Genomic DNA, 7,230 nt, shown 5'->3' with positions numbered 1-7,230 from the left:
GGCAGCTCGAATTATATTGCATGGAAAGACAGGATGGAGGCGGTGTTAGATGACAATGGGCTGAAGGAGTTCATAAAGGCTGAGGTCCCAAAGCCTACTGATGCTGCTCACGTTGAGGTTTGGCAAAAGAAGACAACAAAGTGTCGAAGGATTCTATTGGAGGGCGTGAAGGATCATATTGTATCCAGCCTGCATGGAAAGGCTTCTCCATACTTGATGTGAAAAGTGTTGACAAATCTATTCTAAAGCAAGAGCGACCAGAGGAAGTTGGTGCTCAAGGATAAACTTAGAAATATTAAGTGTGAGAATGGAGACAGTATGCCCAAGTATCTCACGAAGTTCACCCAATGCCGGGATGAGCTGGGAAGTGTGGGGGTGACTGTTGATGATGAGGACTTGGTGAGCTTGGCTCTCCTTGGTCTTCGGAAGATTTGGCATTCCTATCAGGACTCTATCAATGGTTGGGAGAAATTGCTAGGATGGGAGAGACTTTGGTCAGATATTGTGCAAGAGGAGATCAGGCGGAATACCAGGGACAGATCTTCATCAAAGGCACCTAATGAAGAAAATTTCGCTTTGGCTGCCAAAGAAAATAAGGGGAAGGAGAAGGGTTCTCTTTCCGAATCCAATTCTTCCAATGATGGGAAGAAGGTTGACAAATCGAAAGTGCGATGCTTTCGTTGTCATGAGGTGGGCCATTATGCTATAAATTGTCCATGGAGGAAATCCAAGAAGGGATCTGGGGATGGATCTGAAGGTGAGGCACTTGCTTCATAGTTTGAGTTGGATTTCACACTCTTCGCATGCATGGTTTCATCCATTGTGGGAAGTGGTTGGTTTTTTAATAGTGGAGCTTCTTTCCACATGACCGGTGACAAGAGTTTGTTCAGTACTTTGGAGGAGAAAGATCTCCAGATACTCATAGCGATGGGTAATAATGAGAAGTATAGTGTCTCAGGTGTAGGCACAGTTATTTTTTAGAGGGAGCATAGAGCTCGCCTTACCTTGACCGATGTCAAGTATATACCAGGACTGAAGAGAAACTTGGGGTCGATTGCGATGCTGGAAGACAGAGGCTGTGATGTAGTCTTCAGTAAGGGAAAGGTTTTCCTTGGACACATCATCACTAGACAGGTGAAGCAGATTGGTTCACGGGTCAAGAACCTGTATGCTCTTGAGGTTCAAGATGCATGCAAAGCCTTGAGCAGCGAGGCAACTGATGGAGACTTGGTTGTTAAGAGGGAGCATATATTACCTCTCAACATGCAGAACCAGAAGAAGTCTCAGACGATTGTGGAGGAGCCACGATTAGTGCAGCAGCTTCAGGAGGTTGTGGAGCAGCAACAACAAGGGAAGCTGAGAGGAGATCGAGTAGAGACATCTACTCATGTAGAGACCTCCAGTAGGGGGAAACTTCGATCCAGGTGGGCTGAGGGATCACATGCAACCATATCTCTAGGTAGGAGGTGGGGTGATATAGAGTGATCGTCCCAAGGAGGAGGGGCAGGATCCTTGAGGTACCAAACCTCTTGGATGAGACCTTGCTACGGGAGCCCCGATGTGGAGTAGCAGGAACTGACTGATTGGGTAGAGACAGATGCGGATGGAGCGGCAGAGAGAGAGACAATGTAGGGAATCCCAGGATAACGCATAGCTAGCAGGCTGCAGCAATGTGAGAGGCACAAGTGTTTTGCACAGTGCTAGGTGGCACATAGAAGTGTGCAATGGTGTGAGATACATGGAGATGTTACAGTAGCGCAGATGTTAGAGAGGGAGAACTTGTCAGTAGCAAGTAGAGCTTCAGCATTAGAGTATGTTCCTAGCCCAACAGAGTGGTCAGTTGGGAGTTTTTTTTGTTCCAAGTGTCATTGGAGCAAGTGGACCGGGAAAATGTGTTGCATGCAGAACATTCCAGAGTTGCAGGATAGGGGTTGCAGATAATCCATATCTTGTTGAGAGGGAGTGTTGAAAATGCAACAAGATGATGGAGCTTAGTGGAAAGGAGTCGCCTTCACTAAGTGGGCCCGCAGGCTATTTTTGGCGCAAAGTCTATTTTTAGACTATGTCTATTTTTAGACATATGGATCATGGTATATGAGTTGCAGGATGCTATTTTTGGATGATTGGTCATGTTGGTAAAAATGGATGGACTTCTATTTTTAGACATATGGGCGGAGTCTATTTTTAGACTGCCAGGCTAAAAATAGAACAGTCGAATATTATTAGCTCTTAATAATATTTGGACTATAAACATTATCTTATCCTCTTGGAGCACTTCAGTTCGAGCTATGGATGTGGCACATGCAACTGCCAGAAGGAAATACGCTTTTCTTATGGGTCAGTTGAGCTATTGCATGATGGACTTCAGTTAGAACTCAAGTGATTGAGTTTGGTGGAGTTGATTGAGGAGTTGATGGAGTTGTGTTCAGTTTGACTTGGTTGAACTAGTTGTATTTATTCTAACTGCAGAATACACTAGTGATGAGTGATGTGAATTAATTATTAATTAATTCACTAATTATTAACTCATAAAGCAACTAAATAATACATCAATTAACTCAGTGCATGGATAGTTCAGTGGAGACAGGTGTTAGAGGTGGAGACTGCTATTAGTTGTGACTATAGCTGTGCATGAGATTTGCACAATCAATGATTGAGATTGCCAATGAGGATTGCTTGGTACAAGTCAAGGGAAAACAAGTTTGGATTAGATCTATTCTCACTTTGGATTGCGCAGTAGAGGCAGGCAGAAAACGAAGGAGATTTGAACCTGTGACTTGATTCAGATCTGAGCTTGTTTGTCTGTAGCAGGTGGAGATAGTACTGAGTACTTGTGAGGAGTATTGTACTATGTATTGTTACATGTTCTCTATCATTATAATATATAGATAGTTGGGGGTTTTCAGCTGTATGCTTTCCCCGGTTACATACTGTGTTGATATGTGTTATTGATGTGTTTCAATGTGCGCATGCAAATGTTTTGATTCTGCAAATTGATGATCAACGTAGAGGAGGTTATGTATTATGCATGCATTCCGCAAATAGTGTATAATCAGGATAATCTTTGTGAATAAGTGTCATATTATTCAAAATTTCTACACTTGTCTCCAGAGATCACGAGATTTTCTGCTCCACTTTCAAGAACCACAGAACTATTGCACCCATCAACGACCGTGCTACCTTATAGCTTGTACAGAGTTCCAATCTGAACTCCTCGCATCAATACCAGTGCTCCCCGAACCATCTTGCAGGTATCCTTCTCGAATACTGTTTTTACACCTGCATCATCCAACTTGCTTATAGAAATCAGATTTATGGCTAATGCAGGAATATGCAGAACACCCGGAAGTGTTCTAACCCTTCCACCTTGTAACTTCAAATTTACTTTTCCATCCCCAATGATTCTAGCCTTCCTATCATCCCCTAAGAAGACATCACCACCATCATATTTCTCATACTCGCAGAACCACTCTCTATGGGGAGTGAAGTGAAAGGATGCACCTGAGTCAATCAACCATGCTTCATGATCTACATGTGTACTTGAAGAAGCCAAGTACACATCCCCACCTTCATCTGAGGTGGTTTTCACCTCTGCAGAAAGAGTATCATCAGATCCCTTTACTTTATCAAGAGCTTTAGATTTATAGTCCCTTTTGTAGTGCCCTTCCTTTCTGCATTTTCAACACACCACCTTTATAGGTTTTCCTAGAGATTTAGAACTCCCTCTAGATTTAGATCTCCCACTCGATGACTTATATTTGTTTCTGTTCTGGGACCGTCCTCGTATAGACAAGGCATCACCATTCTGGCTCTCCATATTTTTTAGTCTCATCTCCTCCGTCAGTAAGGATGAGACTATTTCATCAAACTGCAAGGCAGTTGCATTGCTACCTATTACAATAACCATACTATCCCACGAATCTGGTAGAGAACACAACAAACTGATGCACTTATCTTCATTTGAAATTTTAATATCAACAGATGCTAACTGAGTTACCACAGTATTAAATGTGTTTAGATGCTCTGTCACCGAGTCTCCATCTTTCATCCTCAGGTTATACAGCTTTTTCCATAGGAGCAGTTTATTCACCAAAGACTTAGATTGGTACAAAGTCCCTAACTTGTCCCACAAAGCCTTTGTCGTAGCTTCCCCTGATACATTCAACAATACTGGATCTGAGACACACAATCATATTGTGCTCTTTGCCTTCCGATCCAACTTCTTCCATTCTTCATCGGACACTCCCATTGGTTTAGTACCCGGATCTACCATGATCCACTGATCTTTATCCACCAACAGATCCTCTATCTTGAGTTTCCACAACTCAAAAATCTAACCATTAAATTTCTCGATCTCTATCTTTCCACTGCTCGCCATCTTCTTTCACCACCAGAATCGATCTCGTAGATCTCCCACTGAACAGGGTCTACCATAGGCCTGAGCAAAACCCCTTAGTAACAAAGGCATCCCCTTGAAGGCAAAACAGCTCCGATACCAAATGTAGGTTTTAACCCCGTACAAAAATTACCTGCATACAAATTTTCAAACACATAAAATAAAAAAGCGAGAGCATAAAACATTTACACAGAGATTTTCCCTTGGATCCCAAAACTAGGACTACCAGCTTGATTTTTCATTATGTTCCTTTCAATGTTATAATACATTTATACATGCCGAAGCATCCAATACCATGGACCGAAAACCATCGCGTCCAAAACCATGGACCGAAAACCATCACGTCCAAAAACATGTGCAAAATTCATGCACAATACCATAAGTGGGTTCGCCCCCCCTCTAACCCCCTAGTTAACTACGTGGGCTAGTTGTGGAAAGAATATAACACAACCCAACAAAAATTAATTTAGTTACCTGAATATGCAAAATAGGACTAAAAGGAGGCATATATAGGTGAAATAGGATGAAATATGGCGGTAAATAAATTGATTTAGCATAGGCAAAGATGACCAAAATTGAGGGCCAACATCTCCCCCTTGCTGATGTTCAAGTATGTCCTCATGCTTGCCTCCGTCTCTTTGATATTTTGTCCCTGTATGCTGACTGACTTGTTGATGTGCCTGTGGCTCTGACCCCTAAAGATGAAGCTTCATATTGAGCTACTTGTAAAAGGATATTTATGCCTTCATGTTTTTTTTCTCCTTCTTGTAGATGGCATTTTGTAAACTTTTCCTCCTTCCTTTTCTCTGTTTTTCTAAAAAGAAATTCCATCCTTTCTCTTTAAAGTTCTATCCTTTGTGGTATTCTTCATCTATTAGTGGAAAATTTGTGGTTTGGGCTATGTATTCCGGAGTGATGGGAATAAAAATGTCTCCAATTCTGGATTTTTTTCATTGTCAAAATTGGTTACAAACTCCTTTGTAACTTTTTCATTTTCTCCATTAAACTTCCTTAAAAATTCCAATAACCCTTCCTGGTAATTTTTTTATTTTTTTTTCCAAATAATTTAGGCCACTATAATCATCAATAAAAATGGCAGGATTACATACTCTCAATACCTGTCAATGGATTTCATTAACAACTAGAACAATGCAAATTTTCATCCAAATATTTTTAAAACGAAATTCTACCATACAAAAAAAACTATAAACATTGATTGGGCAAGGATAGTCACTCAAGGGAAGTGGCTCTAAGGTATTATAATATTGTGTTTACAAATGTAAAAAAATGGTGAAACATTTGATCGGATGTGCTATAAACATATGACCATGGATTGCCAGAATCAGACTACTAAGTTTTTTTTTTTTTTTTTGCCAGGTACTCCTTTTCTGCCTTATGCATACAACCTTGGAAGACTCCCCATTCATACCTACATCTCTCCCTAACCCCTTAGCAAGGTGCTTTTCCATTATTATATTCACCTTGATTTCCGAGTGAAGGTACAACATTATGGAAAATCCATTGGGAATCAACAACTCCAATTTTATCATGTGTGGGATCTACACACTTCTGCAAGGCAAAGTCTAAACCCCATCCATGAACCGAATATTTCTGAATGTGCCAAACACATTGCCATTATTTTTGAGAAAATATAAGAGTTATTATCTCAACAAATGCTGCACATGGTGGTAGATGGGGGTCACTGCACCAACCTGGTCTCTCCTGTGTTTCTTTATGGACTTCAAACTCACCCCTCCTTTTCATCATTTGCCATGTCAAAGCCCTATTTGGCTCCAAACCAGGTTGTGATATCTCCAAACCATGCTTCCTCATAAATGTTAGGTATTTTTCTGCATTAAAGTGCTCAAATCCTAAATCTTCATCCCAGATGAACATATAATCAAAAGGTGCCACAACATATGGGTGAAGGAAATGCTTTGAAAACCACCATTTTGTTTGTTTTCTTACACTGACGTGAATTTCACGCTTTGACCACTCATATTGATCCCATTCATTGGTCTTCCCATCATAATGAAAAATTAGAATGGTGAAATTTTCAGAGAACTTTGAAACTGTAATATTAACCATTTCCCTCTGTGCGAAACCAACTGTGAAAGTCAATAAGTAATTTTTCTTGAACACTAATTCCTAACTAGGATTACCCCACAGTCTATAGATATATAGATCTGTCTCTGAGACAACAATTCCAGGGGGCAGTATTTCTGCTCCACGAGGGTTTGTCAGTACATATAGCTTAGATATGTTCTTAGTTCTAGAATTTGATGTAGATTTATTGCCCTTTGCACCAGACTTAGAAGCCCATGCATAATTCAACATAACTTGAGGAGCTAATCTTGAATTCCTATCCTCGTGAAATGGAAGCTCAATTGTGGATAACAAAGATAGGATGTTGATCTTTGAAAGGCCAATACTTGGCAAGGAAGCACCAATAAAAAATCCAAACACAATTCCAAAAACTATAGTAAAAATAAGCCTCAGAGTCTCAATTGGCTTCCTCACAACTCCACTGCGATTGATGGATTGCATTATGGATGTCACTTTTGAATAACTAAACTAACAAGTATGCTCATGATACAAGTTGCTACCCTGATTCATTGACATTGAAGTTCTCGTAAAATAAACTTAGGCGATGCCTCAATCAATCAACTCCCCTCTTCAAATGCCCATAGCTTGAACACACTCTTTTAGTGCCACTACGTAGATGAGAACTTAGACTTTCCACCACATTTACTACTAAGAGTTTAATTTAACTGCCACATCTTTGGTTTCCTTCAACTTCCAGCTTTTAACTCAATCTTAGACTCAAGATCTGA

General features: G+C 40.5%; 1 pseudogene; it reads right to left on the bottom strand.

The window, feature by feature from the left end:
- Positions 1–5,746: 5,746 nt before the first annotated feature.
- Positions 5,747–6,943, bottom strand: LOC149181293 (uncharacterized; annotated as a pseudogene).
- Between the last annotated feature and the right edge of the window lie 287 nt (positions 6,944–7,230).

Source organism: Pinus tabuliformis, chromosome 3_2 (assembly GCF_031772625.1).
Source record: "Pinus tabuliformis cultivar Carrire ecotype Pingquan chromosome 3_2, CPIR1, whole genome shotgun sequence".
Lineage (NCBI taxonomy): Eukaryota > Viridiplantae > Streptophyta > Pinopsida > Pinales > Pinaceae > Pinus > Pinus tabuliformis.
This window is presented reverse-complemented; position numbering and strand designations above follow the sequence as displayed.